Source organism: Phyllobates terribilis, unplaced genomic scaffold, assembly GCF_046119375.1.
Source record: "Phyllobates terribilis strain yellow unplaced genomic scaffold, ASM4611937v1 Scaffold_4__5_contigs__length_816908805, whole genome shotgun sequence".
Classification (NCBI taxonomy): Eukaryota; Metazoa; Chordata; class Amphibia; order Anura; family Dendrobatidae; genus Phyllobates; species Phyllobates terribilis.
The window spans coordinates 692,449,725-692,464,724 of NW_027362764.1; the positions used below are offsets into that span (position 1 = coordinate 692,449,725).

At 54.4% G+C, this 15,000-nt stretch overlaps 9 non-coding genes across 9 annotated transcripts in view; all 9 read left to right on the forward strand.

Moving 5' to 3' along the window:
• Positions 1–349: 349 nt before the first annotated feature.
• LOC141269192 (5S ribosomal RNA) lies at positions 350–468 on the forward strand. Its single transcript, XR_012321482.1, has one exon. It is a non-coding gene; the product is annotated as a 5S ribosomal RNA (ribosomal RNA).
• Positions 469–2,165: 1,697 nt separating this feature from the next.
• On the forward strand, positions 2,166–2,284 carry LOC141268744 (5S ribosomal RNA). Its single transcript, XR_012321437.1, has one exon. It is a non-coding gene; the product is annotated as a 5S ribosomal RNA (ribosomal RNA).
• A 1,706-nt stretch (positions 2,285–3,990) lies between these two features.
• Positions 3,991–4,109, forward strand: LOC141267189 (5S ribosomal RNA). The gene has a single exon (XR_012321202.1). It is a non-coding gene; the product is annotated as a 5S ribosomal RNA (ribosomal RNA).
• Positions 4,110–5,815: 1,706 nt separating this feature from the next.
• On the forward strand, positions 5,816–5,934 carry LOC141266325 (5S ribosomal RNA). Its single transcript, XR_012320365.1, has one exon. It is a non-coding gene; the product is annotated as a 5S ribosomal RNA (ribosomal RNA).
• A 1,706-nt stretch (positions 5,935–7,640) lies between these two features.
• Positions 7,641–7,759, forward strand: LOC141266399 (5S ribosomal RNA). The gene has a single exon (XR_012320437.1). It is a non-coding gene; the product is annotated as a 5S ribosomal RNA (ribosomal RNA).
• Positions 7,760–9,456: 1,697 nt separating this feature from the next.
• LOC141268755 (5S ribosomal RNA) lies at positions 9,457–9,575 on the forward strand. The gene has a single exon (XR_012321438.1). It is a non-coding gene; the product is annotated as a 5S ribosomal RNA (ribosomal RNA).
• A 1,706-nt stretch (positions 9,576–11,281) lies between these two features.
• Positions 11,282–11,400, forward strand: LOC141267190 (5S ribosomal RNA). Its single transcript, XR_012321203.1, has one exon. It is a non-coding gene; the product is annotated as a 5S ribosomal RNA (ribosomal RNA).
• Positions 11,401–13,106: 1,706 nt separating this feature from the next.
• Positions 13,107–13,225, forward strand: LOC141266326 (5S ribosomal RNA). The gene has a single exon (XR_012320366.1). It is a non-coding gene; the product is annotated as a 5S ribosomal RNA (ribosomal RNA).
• A 1,706-nt stretch (positions 13,226–14,931) lies between these two features.
• LOC141266401 (5S ribosomal RNA) overlaps positions 14,932–15,000 on the forward strand; it is a 119-nt gene continuing 50 nt past the window's right edge. Inside the window, exon 1 of the ribosomal RNA XR_012320439.1 lies at positions 14,932–15,000. This exon is cut by the window's right edge and continues 50 nt beyond it. This is a non-coding gene — a ribosomal RNA (5S ribosomal RNA).

Genomic DNA, 15,000 nt, shown 5'->3' on the forward strand with positions numbered 1-15,000 from the left:
AGTCAAAAGGGTTGCTCCCTTTCATTAAAAGTTAATCCCCGGCTGCAGGCTATTAGAAAGCAACTAACCGCGCTCTACTCACCCTACCCAGGTCTACCGGTGAGTCTCGCCGCTGCTCCCGGCCTGTGGCATTGGCTGCGACGCTGACGTTCCGTCGACAGCGCGGCAGCCGATCAGTGAGCTCAGCGGCTCTGAGCGGGGCGTTCTGTCTACAAGACCTTTTTAAGGAGCCAGCAAAAAAGTGAAGAGAAAGGAAAGCACAAAACCACCTTGTCTTACTAAGCACTGGAAAGGGCAGCCGGCAACCAGACGTCAACGTAGAAAAGCAGCAAGTGAGAGGCCTGTCTCTGCCTACGGCCACACCACCCTGAACACAGCCGATCTCGTCTGATCTTGGAAGCTAAGCAGGGTTGGGCCTGGTTAGTACTTGGATGGGAGACCACCTGGGAATACCAGGTGCTGTAGGCTTTTGCTTTTTCTTACTTCCACCAGCAGGGGTCACTCTCCTCTATGCCTTTTTTCCATTCCTTTTTTCACAAGCGCACACATGCTCCTTTCTTCTTTTCATTTGCTTTCTCTCTTGCGCTATTTAATCCTTGCAAAATACCAGCATCCTTCTCATCACCGTGGGCCTCCAGCATTGTTGCTTATTTACTTTTAATACTAGGCTTCTTTTCACCAGGACCAGCGACTCCCGCATGACTGGAGGCAACCACCGCTGACCTGGAGGCAACCACCGGTAACCTGGAGGCCAGTTTACAGCACAACCCAAGCAAAACACCTTTGCAGGCCACACGACCCCCCCGAAGAGCAGCTCAAATTCACTCGCAACCATCTCACCCTCTTCCTTCATTCACTCCTGGGCGTTTCGCTCCACCCCAAGTTGCGGGTCCAGCTTGCTCTTTCTGTCACATCCCCGCGATGAACGGTTTAGCCTGCAGGAGACCCTGCGCCGAGCCATTTTTAAACACATCTGATGCGGCAGGTGTTTCATTGCTCAACAAACAACACCTATAGGGACGGCACAGCCTATGCATCGGTCCTTCGGAGACCGCCCCAGAACGGCCAGAGTTCTCGTCCCCACGCGAGCCTGAGGAAGGCTGGCCGGGCGATGGGCCAAGCAGCGTCTACTGGCCATACCACCTTGGATACGTCCGATCTCGGAAGCAAAGCAGAGATGGGTTCGGAAATACTTGGTTGGGACACCTCCTGAGAACACCAGGTATTGTAGACAATTTTGATGACGTTTTGCCATCTTGCCCAGCTCGGCTAGCATTGAGTGGCGCCTTGCTGGACACCGACCTTACGTAAAGTAGAGGCTGGAAGTCCCAAGCCCCCCAAGACCTCTAAGATAAGGACGCAACCCCGCCGCCTCTACCAGGCCTCACACCGAGCTCCTTGCCACGGCTAGGAGTGCTTATTGACCCCGCAGCCGGCCGTATGCAAATGATGGCTTTAAAAGCATCTCGCGCTGTGAAGGGGCCAGGCTTTCAGCAGCTGCCCAGGGGATGGTTTTAGAGGGCGACCGCCTAACGAGGGCCAGCAGAAGTAACGTCTTCTTCTTCAAAGAAGCTTGTGTACCTAACCCAATCAGATAGCTGCCCAGGAGCTAACCTCAGTGCTAGGAAGGAGCGGGAGGGAATTGAGGGGGTGGTTCCTGCTAAGGCCCTGAAATAATAATAAGACAGGCAGGAGAGTCTGACGCATGGTGGCGGAAAAGCTGCAGGTGCAAATAGGGAATGTGGTCTCGTGCGAGCAACTTGTGCATGCTCGCTGTGTGTGAGTGTGCGCTTCCAAGGTACGGCGCGCTGCAGACAGTCAAAAGGGTTGCTCCCTTTCATTAAAAGTTAATCCCCGGCTGCAGGCTATTAGAAAGCAACTAACCGCGCTCTACTCACCCTACCCAGGTCTACCGGTGAGTCTCGCCGCTGCTCCCGGCCTGTGGCATTGGCCGCGACGCTGACGCTCCGTCGACAGCGCGGCAGCCGATCAGTGAGCTCAGCGGCTCTGAGCGGGGCGTTCTGTCTACAAGACCTTTTTAAGGAGCCAGCAAAAAAGTGAAGAGAAAGGAAAGCACAAAAGCACCTTATCTTACGAAGCACTGGAAAGGGCAGCCGGCAACCGGACGTCAAAGTGGAAAAGCAGCAAGTGAGAGGCCTGTTTCGGCCTACGGCCACACCACTCTGAACACGCCCGATCTCGTCTGATCTTGGAAGCTAAGCAGGGTTGGGCCTGGTTAGTACTTGGATGGGAGACCGCCTGGGAATACCAGGTGCTGTAGGCTTTTGCTTTTTCTTACTTCCACCAGCAGGGGTCAGTCTCCTCTATGCCTTTTTTCCATTCCTTTTTTAACAAGCGCACACATGCTCCTTTCTTCTTTTCATTTGCTTTCTCTCTTGCGCTATTTAATCCTTGCAAAATACCAGCATCCTTCTCATCACCGTGGGCCTCCAGCATTGTTGCTTATTTACTTTTAATACTAGGCTTCTTTTCACCAGGACCAGCGACTCCCGCATGACTGGAGGCAACCACCGCTGACCTGGAGGCAACCACCGGTAACCTGGAGGCCAGATTACAGCACAACCCAAGCAAAACACCTTTGCAGGCCACACGACCCCCCCGAAGAGCAGCTCAAATTCACTCGCAATCATCTCACCCTCTTCCTTCATTCACTCCTGGGCGTTTCGCTCCACCCCAAGTTGCGGGTCCAGCTTGCTCTTTCTGTCACATCCCCGCGATGAACGGTTTAGCCTGCAGGAGACCCTGCGCCGAGCCATTTTTAAACACATCTGATGCGGCAGGTGTTTCATTGCTCAACAAGCAACACCTATAGGGACGGCACAGCCTATGCATCGGTCCTTCAGAGACCGCCCCAGAACGGCCAGAGTTCTCGTCCCCACGCGAGCCTGAGGAAGGCTGGCCGGGCGATGGGCCAAGCAGCGTCTACTGGCCATACCACCTTGGATACGTCCGATCTCGGAAGCAAAGCAGAGATGGGTTCGGAAATACTTGGTTGGGACACCTCCTGAGAACACCAGGTATTGTAGACAATTTTGATGACGTTTTGCCATCTTGCCCAGCTCGGCTAGCATTGAGTGGCGCCTTGCTGGACACCGACCTTACGTAAAGTAGAGGCTGGAAGTCCCAAGCCTCCCAAGCCCCCCAAGACCTCTAAGATAAGGACGCAACCCCGCCGCCTCTACCAGGCCTCACACCAAGCTCCTTGCCACGGCTAGGAGTGCTTATTGACCCCGCAGCCGGCCGTATGCAAATGATGGCGTTAAAAGCATCTCAAGCTGTGAAGGGGCCAGGCTTTCAGCAGCTGCCCAGGGGATGGTTTTAGAGGGCGACCGCCTAACGAGGGCCAGCAGAAGTAACGTCTTCTTCTTCAAAGAAGCTTGTGTAACTAACCCAATCAGACAGCTGCCCAGGAGCTAACCTCAGTGCTAGGAAGGAGCGGGAGGGAATTGAGGGGGTGGTTCCTGCTAAGGCCTTGAAATAATAATAAGACAGGCAGGAGAGTCTGACGCATGGTGGCGGAAAAGCTGCAGGTGCAAATAGGGAATGTGGTCTCGTGCGAGCAACTTGTGCATGCTCGCTGTGTGTGAGTGTGCGCTTCCTAGGTACGGCACGCTGCAGACAGTCAAAAGGGTTGCTCCCTTTCATTAAAAGTTAATCCCCGGCTGCAGGCTATTAGAAAGCAACTAACCGCGCTCTACTCACCCTACCCAGGTCTACCGGTGAGTCTCGCCGCTGCTCCCGGCCTGTGGCATTGGCCGCGACGCTGACGTTCCGTGGACAGCGCGGCAGCCGATCAGTGAGCTCAGCGGCTCTGAGCGGGGCGTTCTGTCTACAAGACCTTTTTAAGGAGCCAGCAAAAAAGTGAAGAGAAAGGAAAGCACAAAAGCACCTTGTCTTACTAAGCACTGGAAAGGGCAGCCGGCAACCGGACGTCAAAGTGGAAAAGCAGCAAGTGAGAGGCCTGCCTCTGTCTACGGCCACACCACCCTGAACACGCCCGATCTCGTCTCATCTTGGAAGCTAAGCAGGGTTGGGCCTGGTTAGTGCTTGGATGGGAGACCACCTGGGAATACCAGGTGCTGTAGGCTTTTGCTTTTTCTTACTTCCACCAGCAGGGGTCACTCTCCTCTATGCCTTTTTTCCATTCCTTTTTTCACAAGCGCACACATGCTCCTTTCTTCTTTTCATTTGCTTTCTCTCTTGCGCTATTTAATCCTTGCAAAATACCAGCATCCTTCTCATCACCGTGGGCCTCCAGCATTGTTGCTTATTTACTTTTAATACTAGGCTTCTTTTCACCAGGACCAGCGACTCCCGCATGACTGGAGGCAACCACCGCTGACCTGGAGGCAACCACCGGTAACCTGGAGGCCAGTTTACAGCACAACCCAAGCAAAACACCTTTGCAGGCCACACGACCCCCCCGAAGAGCAGCTCAAATTCACTCGCAACCATCTCACCCTCTTCCTTCATTCACTCCTGGGCGTTTCGCTCCACCCCAAGTTGCGGGTCCAGCTTGCTCTTTCTGTCACATCCCCGCGATGAACGGTTTAGCCTGCAGGAGACCCTGCGCCGAGCCATTTTTAAACACATCTGATGCGGCAGGTGTTTCATTGCTCAACAAACAACACCTATAGGGACGGCACAGCCTATGCATCGGTCCTTCGGAGACCGCCCCAGAACGGCCAGAGTTCTCGTCCCCACGCGAGCCTGAGGAAGGCTGGCCGGGCGATGAGCCAAGCAGCGTCTACTGGCCATACCACCTTGGATACGTCCGATCTCGGAAGCAAAGCAGAGATGGGTTCGGAAATACTTGGTTGGGACACCTCCTGAGAACACCAGGTATTGTAGACAATTTTGATGACGTTTTGCCATCTTGCCCAGCTCGGCTAGCATTGAGTGGCGCCTTGCTGGACACCGACCTTACGTAAAGTAGAGGCTGGAAGTCCCAAGCCTCCCAAGCCCCCCAAGACCTCTAAGATAAGGACGCAACCCCGCCGCCTCTACCAGGCCTCACACCGAGCTCCTTGCCACGGCTAGGAGTGCTTATTGACCCCGCAGCCGGCCGTATGCAAATGATGGCGTTAAAAGCATCTCGCGCTGTGAAGGGGCCAGGCTTTCAGCAGCTGCCCAGGGGATGATTTTAGAGGGCGACCGCCTAACGAGGGCCAGCAGAAGTAACGTCTTCTTCTTCAAAGAAGCTTGTGTAACTAACCCAATCAGACAGCTGCCCAGGAGCTAACCTCAGTGCTAGGAAGGAGCGGGAGGGAATTGAGGGGGTGGTTCCTGCTAAGGCCCTGAAATAATAATAAGACAGGCAGGAGAGTGTGACGCATGGTGGCGGAAAAGCTGCAGGTGCAAATAGGGAATGTGGTCTCGTGCGAGCAACTTGTGCATGCTCGCTGTGTGTGAGTGTGCGCTTCCTAGGTACGGCACGCTGCAGACAGTCAAAAGGGTTGCTCCCTTTCATTAAAAGTTAATCCCCGGCTGCAGGCTATTAGAAAGCAAATAACCGAGCTCTACTCACCCTACCCAGGTCTACCGGTGAGTCTCGCCGCTGCTCCCGGCCTGTGGCATTGGCCGCGACGCTGACGTTCCGTCGACAGAGCGGCAGCCGATCAGTGAGCTCAGCGGCTCTGAGCGGGGCGTTCTGTCTACAAGACCTTTTTAAGGAGCCAGCAAAAAAGTGAAGAGAAAGGAAAGCACAAAACCACCTTGTCTTACTAAGCACTGGAAAGGGCAGCCGGCAACCAGACGTCAACGTAGAAAAGCAGCAAGTGAGAGGCCTGTCTCTGCCTACGGCCACACCACCCTGAACACAACCGATCTTGTCTGATCTTGGAAGCTAAGCAGGGTTGGGCCTGGTTAGTACTTGGATGGGAGACCGCCTGGGAATACCAGGTGCTGTAGGCTTTTGCTTTTTCTTACTTCCACCAGCAGGGGTCACTCTCCTCTATGCCTTTTTTCCATTCCTTTTTTCACAAGCGCACACATGCTCCTTTCTTCTTTTCATTTGCTTTCTCTCTTGCGCTATTTAATCCTTGCAAAATACCAGCATCCTTCTCATCACCGTGGGCCTCCAGCATTGTTGCTTATTTACTTTTAATACTAGGCTTCTTTTCACCAGGACCAGCGACTCCCGCATGACTGGAGGCAACCACCGCTGACCTGGAGGCAACCACCGGTAACCTGGAGGCCAGTTTACAGCACAACCCAAGCAAAACACCTTTGCAGGCCACACGACCCCCCCGAAGAGCAGCTCAAATTCACTCGCAACCATCTCACCCTCTTCCTTCATTCACTCCTGGGCGTTTCGCTCCACCCCAAGTTGCGGGTCCAGCTTGCTCTTTCTGTCACATCCCCGCGATGAACGGTTTAGCCTGCAGGAGACCCTGCGCCGAGCCATTTTTAAACACATCTGATGCGGCAGGTGTTTCATTGCTCAACAAACAACACCTATAGGGACGGCACAGCCTATGCATCGGTCCTTCGGAGACCGCCCCAGAACGGCCAGAGTTCTCGTACCTACGCGAGCCTGAGGAAGGCTGGCCGGGCGATGGGCCAAGCAGCGTCTACTGGCCATACCACCTTGGATACGTCCGATCTCGGAAGCAAAGCAGAGATGGGTTTGGAAATACTTGGTTGGGACAACTCCTGAGAACACCAGGTATTGTAGACAATTTTGATGACGTTTTGCCATCTTGCCCAGCTCGGCTAGCATGGAGTGGCGCCTTGCTGGACACCGACCTTACGTAAAGAAGAGGCTGGAAGTCCCAAGCCTCCCAAACCCCCCAAGACCTCTAAGATAAGGACGCAACCCCGCCGCCTCTACCAGGCCTCACACCGAGCTCCTTGCCACGGCTAGGAGTGCTTATTGACCCCGCAGCCGGCCGTATGCAAATGATGGCGTTAAAAGCATCTCGCGCTGTGAAGGGGCCAGGCTTTCAGCAGCTGCCCAGGGGATGGTTTTAGAGGGCGACCGCCTAACGAGGGCCAGCAGAAGTAACGTCTTCTTCTTCAAAGAAGCTTGTGTAACTAACCCAATCAGATAGCTGCCCAGGAGCTAACCTCAGTGCTAGGAAGGAGCGGGAGGGAATTGAGGGGGTGGTTCCTGCTAAGGCCCTGAAATAATAATAAGACAGGCAGGAGAGTCTGACGCATGGTGGCGGAAAAGCTGCAGGTGCAAATAGGGAATGTGGTCTCGTGCGAGCAACTTGTGCATGCTCGCTGTGTGTGAGTGTGCGCTTCCAAGGTACGGCGCGCTGCAGACAGTCAAAAGGGTTGCTCCCTTTCATTAAAAGTTAATCCCCGGCTGCAGGCTATTAGAAAGCAACTAACCGCGCTCTACTCACCCTACCCAGGTCTACCGGTGAGTCTCGCCGCTGCTCCCGGCCTGTGGCATTGGCCGCGACGCTGACGCTCCGTCGACAGCGCGGCAGCCGATCAGTGAGCTCAGCGGCTCTGAGCGGGGCGTTCTGTCTACAAGACCTTTTTAAGGAGCCAGCAAAAAAGTGAAGAGAAAGGAAAGCACAAAAGCACCTTATCTTACGAAGCACTGGAAAGGGCAGCCGGCAACCGGACGTCAAAGTGGAAAAGCAGCAAGTGAGAGGCCTGTCTCTGCCTACGGCCACACCACTCTGAACACGCCCGATCTCGTCTGATCTTGGAAGCTAAGCAGGGTTGGGCCTGGTTAGTACTTGGATGGGAGACCGCCTGGGAATACCAGGTGCTTTAGGCTTTTGCTTTTTCTTACTTCCACCAGCAGGGGTCAGTCTCCTCTATGCCTTTTTTCCATTCCTTTTTTCACAAGCGCACACATGCTCCTTTCTTCTTTTCATTTGCTTTCTCTCTTGCGCTATTTAATCCTTGCAAAATACCAGCATCCTTCTCATCACCGTGGGCCTCCAGCATTGTTGCTTATTTACTTTTAATACTAGGCTTCTTTTCACCAGGACCAGCGACTCCCGCATGACTGGAGGCAACCACCGCTGACCTGGAGGCAACCACCGGTAACCTGGAGGCCAGTTTACAGCACAACCCAAGCAAAACACCTTTGCAGGCCACACGACCCCCCCGAAGAGCAGCTCAAATTCACTCGCAACCATCTCACCCTCTTCCTTCATTCACTCCTGGGCGTTTCGCTCCACCCCAAGTTGCGGGTCCAGCTTGCTCTTTCTGTCACATCCCCGCGATGAACGGTTTAGCCTGCAGGAGACCCTGCGCCGAGCCATTTTTAAACACATCTGATGCGGCAGGTGTTTCATTGCTCAACAAACAACACCTATAGGGACGGCACAGCCTATGCATCGGTCCTTCGGAGACCGCCCCAGAACGGCCAGAGTTCTCGTCCCCACGCGAGCCTGAGGAAGGCTGGCCGGGCGATGGGCCAAGCAGCGTCTACTGGCCATACCACCTTGGATACGTCCGATCTCGGAAGCAAAGCAGAGATGGGTTCGGAAATACTTGGTTGGGACACCTCCTGAGAACACCAGGTATTGTAGACAATTTTGATGACGTTTTGCCATCTTGCCCAGCTCGGCTAGCATTGAGTGGCGCCTTGCTGGACACCGACCTTACGTAAAGTAGAGGCTGGAAGTCCCAAGCCCCCCAAGACCTCTAAGATAAGGACGCAACCCCGCCGCCTCTACCAGGCCTCACACCGAGCTCCTTGCCACGGCTAGGAGTGCTTATTGACCCCGCAGCCGGCCGTATGCAAATGATGGCTTTAAAAGCATCTCGCGCTGTGAAGGGGCCAGGCTTTCAGCAGCTGCCCAGGGGATGGTTTTAGAGGGCGACCGCCTAACGAGGGCCAGCAGAAGTAACGTCTTCTTCTTCAAAGAAGCTTGTGTACCTAACCCAATCAGATAGCTGCCCAGGAGCTAACCTCAGTGCTAGGAAGGAGCGGGAGGGAATTGAGGGGGTGGTTCCTGCTAAGGCCCTGAAATAATAATAAGACAGGCAGGAGAGTCTGACGCATGGTGGCGGAAAAGCTGCAGGTGCAAATAGGGAATGTGGTCTCGTGCGAGCAACTTGTGCATGCTCGCTGTGTGTGAGTGTGCGCTTCCAAGGTACGGCGCGCTGCAGACAGTCAAAAGGGTTGCTCCCTTTCATTAAAAGTTAATCCCCGGCTGCAGGCTATTAGAAAGCAACTAACCGCGCTCTACTCACCCTACCCAGGTCTACCGGTGAGTCTCGCCGCTGCTCCCGGCCTGTGGCATTGGCCGCGACGCTGACGCTCCGTCGACAGCGCGGCAGCCGATCAGTGAGCTCAGCGGCTCTGAGCGGGGCGTTCTGTCTACAAGACCTTTTTAAGGAGCCAGCAAAAAAGTGAAGAGAAAGGAAAGCACAAAAGCACCTTATCTTACGAAGCACTGGAAAGGGCAGCCGGCAACCGGACGTCAAAGTGGAAAAGCAGCAAGTGAGAGGCCTGTTTCTGCCTACGGCCACACCACTCTGAACACGCCCGATCTCGTCTGATCTTGGAAGCTAAGCAGGGTTGGGCCTGGTTAGTACTTGGATGGGAGACCGCCTGGGAATACCAGGTGCTGTAGGCTTTTGCTTTTTCTTACTTCCACCAGCAGGGGTCAGTCTCCTCTATGCCTTTTTTCCATTCCTTTTTTAACAAGCGCACACATGCTCCTTTCTTCTTTTCATTTGCTTTCTCTCTTGCGCTATTTAATCCTTGCAAAATACCAGCATCCTTCTCATCACCGTGGGCCTCCAGCATTGTTGCTTATTTACTTTTAATACTAGGCTTCTTTTCACCAGGACCAGCGACTCCCGCATGACTGGAGGCAACCACCGCTGACCTGGAGGCAACCACCGGTAACCTGGAGGCCAGATTACAGCACAACCCAAGCAAAACACCTTTGCAGGCCACACGACCCCCCCGAAGAGCAGCTCAAATTCACTCGCAATCATCTCACCCTCTTCCTTCATTCACTCCTGGGCGTTTCGCTCCACCCCAAGTTGCGGGTCCAGCTTGCTCTTTCTGTCACATCCCCGCGATGAACGGTTTAGCCTGCAGGAGACCCTGCGCCGAGCCATTTTTAAACACATCTGATGCGGCAGGTGTTTCATTGCTCAACAAGCAACACCTATAGGGACGGCACAGCCTATGCATCGGTCCTTCAGAGACCACCCCAGAACGGCCAGAGTTCTCGTCCCCACGCGAGCCTGAGGAAGGCTGGCCGGGCGATGGGCCAAGCAGCGTCTACTGGCCATACCACCTTGGATACGTCCGATCTCGGAAGCAAAGCAGAGATGGGTTCGGAAATACTTGGTTGGGACACCTCCTGAGAACACCAGGTATTGTAGACAATTTTGATGACGTTTTGCCATCTTGCCCAGCTCGGCTAGCATTGAGTGGCGCCTTGCTGGACACCGACCTTACGTAAAGTAGAGGCTGGAAGTCCCAAGCCTCCCAAGCCCCCCAAGACCTCTAAGATAAGGACGCAACCCCGCCGCCTCTACCAGGCCTCACACCAAGCTCCTTGCCACGGCTAGGAGTGCTTATTGACCCCGCAGCCGGCCGTATGCAAATGATGGCGTTAAAAGCATCTCAAGCTGTGAAGGGGCCAGGCTTTCAGCAGCTGCCCAGGGGATGGTTTTAGAGGGCGACCGCCTAACGAGGGCCAGCAGAAGTAACGTCTTCTTCTTCAAAGAAGCTTGTGTAACTAACCCAATCAGACAGCTGCCCAGGAGCTAACCTCAGTGCTAGGAAGGAGCGGGAGGGAATTGAGGGGGTGGTTCCTGCTAAGGCCTTGAAATAATAATAAGACAGGCAGGAGAGTCTGACGCATGGTGGCGGAAAAGCTGCAGGTGCAAATAGGGAATGTGGTCTCGTGCGAGCAACTTGTGCATGCTCGCTGTGTGTGAGTGTGCGCTTCCTAGGTACGGCACGCTGCAGACAGTCAAAAGGGTTGCTCCCTTTCATTAAAAGTTAATCCCCGGCTGCAGGCTATTAGAAAGCAACTAACCGCGCTCTACTCACCCTACCCAGGTCTACCGGTGAGTCTCGCCGCTGCTCCCGGCCTGTGGCATTGGCCGCGACGCTGACGTTCCGTGGACAGCGCGGCAGCCGATCAGTGAGCTCAGCGGCTCTGAGCGGGGCGTTCTGTCTACAAGACCTTTTTAAGGAGCCAGCAAAAAAGTGAAGAGAAAGGAAAGCACAAAAGCACCTTGTCTTACTAAGCACTGGAAAGGGCAGCCGGCAACCGGACGTCAAAGTGGAAAAGCAGCAAGTGAGAGGCCTGCCTCTGTCTACGGCCACACCACCCTGAACACGCCCGATCTCGTCTCATCTTGGAAGCTAAGCAGGGTTGGGCCTGGTTAGTGCTTGGATGGGAGACCACCTGGGAATACCAGGTGCTGTAGGCTTTTGCTTTTTCTTACTTCCACCAGCAGGGGTCACTCTCCTCTATGCCTTTTTTCCATTCCTTTTTTCACAAGCGCACACATGCTCCTTTCTTCTTTTCATTTGCTTTCTCTCTTGCGCTATTTAATCCTTGCAAAATACCAGCATCCTTCTCATCACCGTGGGCCTCCAGCATTGTTGCTTATTTACTTTTAATACTAGGCTTCTTTTCACCAGGACCAGCGACTCCCGCATGACTGGAGGCAACCACCGCTGACCTGGAGGCAACCACCGGTAACCTGGAGGCCAGTTTACAGCACAACCCAAGCAAAACACCTTTGCAGGCCACACGACCCCCCCGAAGAGCAGCTCAAATTCACTCGCAACCATCTCACCCTCTTCCTTCATTCACTCCTGGGCGTTTCGCTCCACCCCAAGTTGCGGGTCCAGCTTGCTCTTTCTGTCACATCCCCGCGATGAACGGTTTAGCCTGCAGGAGACCCTGCGCCGAGCCATTTTTAAACACATCTGATGCGGCAGGTGTTTCATTGCTCAACAAACAACACCTATAGGGACGGCACAGCCTATGCATCGGTCCTTCGGAGACCGCCCCAGAACGGCCAGAGTTCTCGTCCCCACGCGAGCCTGAGGAAGGCTGGCCGGGCGATGAGCCAAGCAGCGTCTACTGGCCATACCACCTTGGATACGTCCGATCTCGGAAGCAAAGCAGAGATGGGTTCGGAAATACTTGGTTGGGACACCTCCTGAGAACACCAGGTATTGTAGACAATTTTGATGACGTTTTGCCATCTTGCCCAGCTCGGCTAGCATTGAGTGGCGCCTTGCTGGACACCGACCTTACGTAAAGTAGAGGCTGGAAGTCCCAAGCCTCCCAAGCCCCCCAAGACCTCTAAGATAAGGACGCAACCCCGCCGCCTCTACCAGGCCTCACACCGAGCTCCTTGCCACGGCTAGGAGTGCTTATTGACCCCGCAGCCGGCCGTATGCAAATGATGGCGTTAAAAGCATCTCGCGCTGTGAAGGGGCCAGGCTTTCAGCAGCTGCCCAGGGGATGATTTTAGAGGGCGACCGCCTAACGAGGGCCAGCAGAAGTAACGTCTTCTTCTTCAAAGAAGCTTGTGTAACTAACCCAATCAGACAGCTGCCCAGGAGCTAACCTCAGTGCTAGGAAGGAGCGGGAGGGAATTGAGGGGGTGGTTCCTGCTAAGGCCCTGAAATAATAATAAGACAGGCAGGAGAGTGTGACGCATGGTGGCGGAAAAGCTGCAGGTGCAAATAGGGAATGTGGTCTCGTGCGAGCAACTTGTGCATGCTCGCTGTGTGTGAGTGTGCGCTTCCTAGGTACGGCACGCTGCAGACAGTCAAAAGGGTTGCTCCCTTTCATTAAAAGTTAATCCCCGGCTGCAGGCTATTAGAAAGCAAATAACCGAGCTCTACTCACCCTACCCAGGTCTACCGGTGAGTCTCGCCGCTGCTCCCGGCCTGTGGCATTGGCCGCGACGCTGACGTTCCGTCGACAGAGCGGCAGCCGATCAGTGAGCTCAGCGGCTCTGAGCGGGGCGTTCTGTCTACAAGACCTTTTTAAGGAGCCAGCAAAAAAGTGAAGAGAAAGGAAAGCACAAAACCACCTTGTCTTACTAAGCACTGGAAAGGGCAGCCGGCAACCAGACGTCAACGTAGAAAAGCAGCAAGTGAGAGGCCTGTCTCTGCCTACGGCCACACCACCCTGAACACAACCGATCTTGTCTGATCTTGGAAGCTAAGCAGGGTTGGGCCTGGTTAGTACTTGGATGGGAGACCGCCTGGGAATACCAGGTGCTGTAGGCTTTTGCTTTTTCTTACTTCCACCAGCAGGGGTCACTCTCCTCTATGCCTTTTTTCCATTCCTTTTTTCACAAGCGCACACATGCTCCTTTCTTCTTTTCATTTGCTTTCTCTCTTGCGCTATTTAATCCTTGCAAAATACCAGCATCCTTCTCATCACCGTGGGCCTCCAGCATTGTTGCTTATTTACTTTTAATACTAGGCTTCTTTTCACCAGGACCAGCGACTCCCGCATGACTGGAGGCAACCACCGCTGACCTGGAGGCAACCACCGGTAACCTGGAGGCCAGTTTACAGCACAACCCAAGCAAAACACCTTTGCAGGCCACACGACCCCCCCGAAGAGCAGCTCAAATTCACTCGCAACCATCTCACCCTCTTCCTTCATTCACTCCTGGGCGTTTCGCTCCACCCCAAGTTGCGGGTCCAGCTTGCTCTTTCTGTCACATCCCCGCGATGAACGGTTTAGCCTGCAGGAGACCCTGCGCCGAGCCATTTTTAAACACATCTGATGCGGCAGGTGTTTCATTGCTCAACAAACAACACCTATAGGGACGGCACAGCCTATGCATCGGTCCTTCGGAGACCGCCCCAGAACGGCCAGAGTTCTCGTACCTACGCGAGCCTGAGGAAGGCTGGCCGGGCGATGGGCCAAGCAGCGTCTACTGGCCATACCACCTTGGATACGTCCGATCTCGGAAGCAAAGCAGAGATGGGTTTGGAAATACTTGGTTGGGACAACTCCTGAGAACACCAGGTATTGTAGACAATTTTGATGACGTTTTGCCATCTTGCCCAGCTCGGCTAGCATGGAGTGGCGCCTTGCTGGACACCGACCTTACGTAAAGAAGAGGCTGGAAGTCCCAAGCCTCCCAAACCCCCCAAGACCTCTAAGATAAGGACGCAACCCCGCCGCCTCTACCAGGCCTCACACCGAGCTCCTTGCCACGGCTAGGAGTGCTTATTGACCCCGCAGCCGGCCGTATGCAAATGATGGCGTTAAAAGCATCTCGCGCTGTGAAGGGGCCAGGCTTTCAGCAGCTGCCCAGGGGATGGTTTTAGAGGGCGACCGCCTAACGAGGGCCAGCAGAAGTAACGTCTTCTTCTTCAAAGAAGCTTGTGTAACTAACCCAATCAGATAGCTGCCCAGGAGCTAACCTCAGTGCTAGGAAGGAGCGGGAGGGAATTGAGGGGGTGGTTCCTGCTAAGGCCCTGAAATAATAATAAGACAGGCAGGAGAGTCTGACGCATGGTGGCGGAAAAGCTGCAGGTGCAAATAGGGAATGTGGTCTCGTGCGAGCAACTTGTGCATGCTCGCTGTGTGTGAGTGTGCGCTTCCAAGGTACGGCGCGCTGCAGACAGTCAAAAGGGTTGCTCCCTTTCATTAAAAGTTAATCCCCGGCTGCAGGCTATTAGAAAGCAACTAACCGCGCTCTACTCACCCTACCCAGGTCTACCGGTGAGTCTCGCCGCTGCTCCCGGCCTGTGGCATTGGCCGCGACGCTGACGCTCCGTCGACAGCGCGGCAGCCGATCAGTGAGCTCAGCGGCTCTGAGCGGGGCGTTCTGTCTACAAGACCTTTTTAAGGAGCCAGCAAAAAAGTGAAGAGAAAGGAAAGCACAAAAGCACCTTATCTTACGAAGCACTGGAAAGGGCAGCCGGCAACCGGACGTCAAAGTGGAAAAGCAGCAAGTGAGAGGCCTGTCTCTGCCTACGGCCACACCACTCTGAACACGCCCGATCTCGTCTGATCTTGGAAGCTAAGCAGGGTTGGGCCT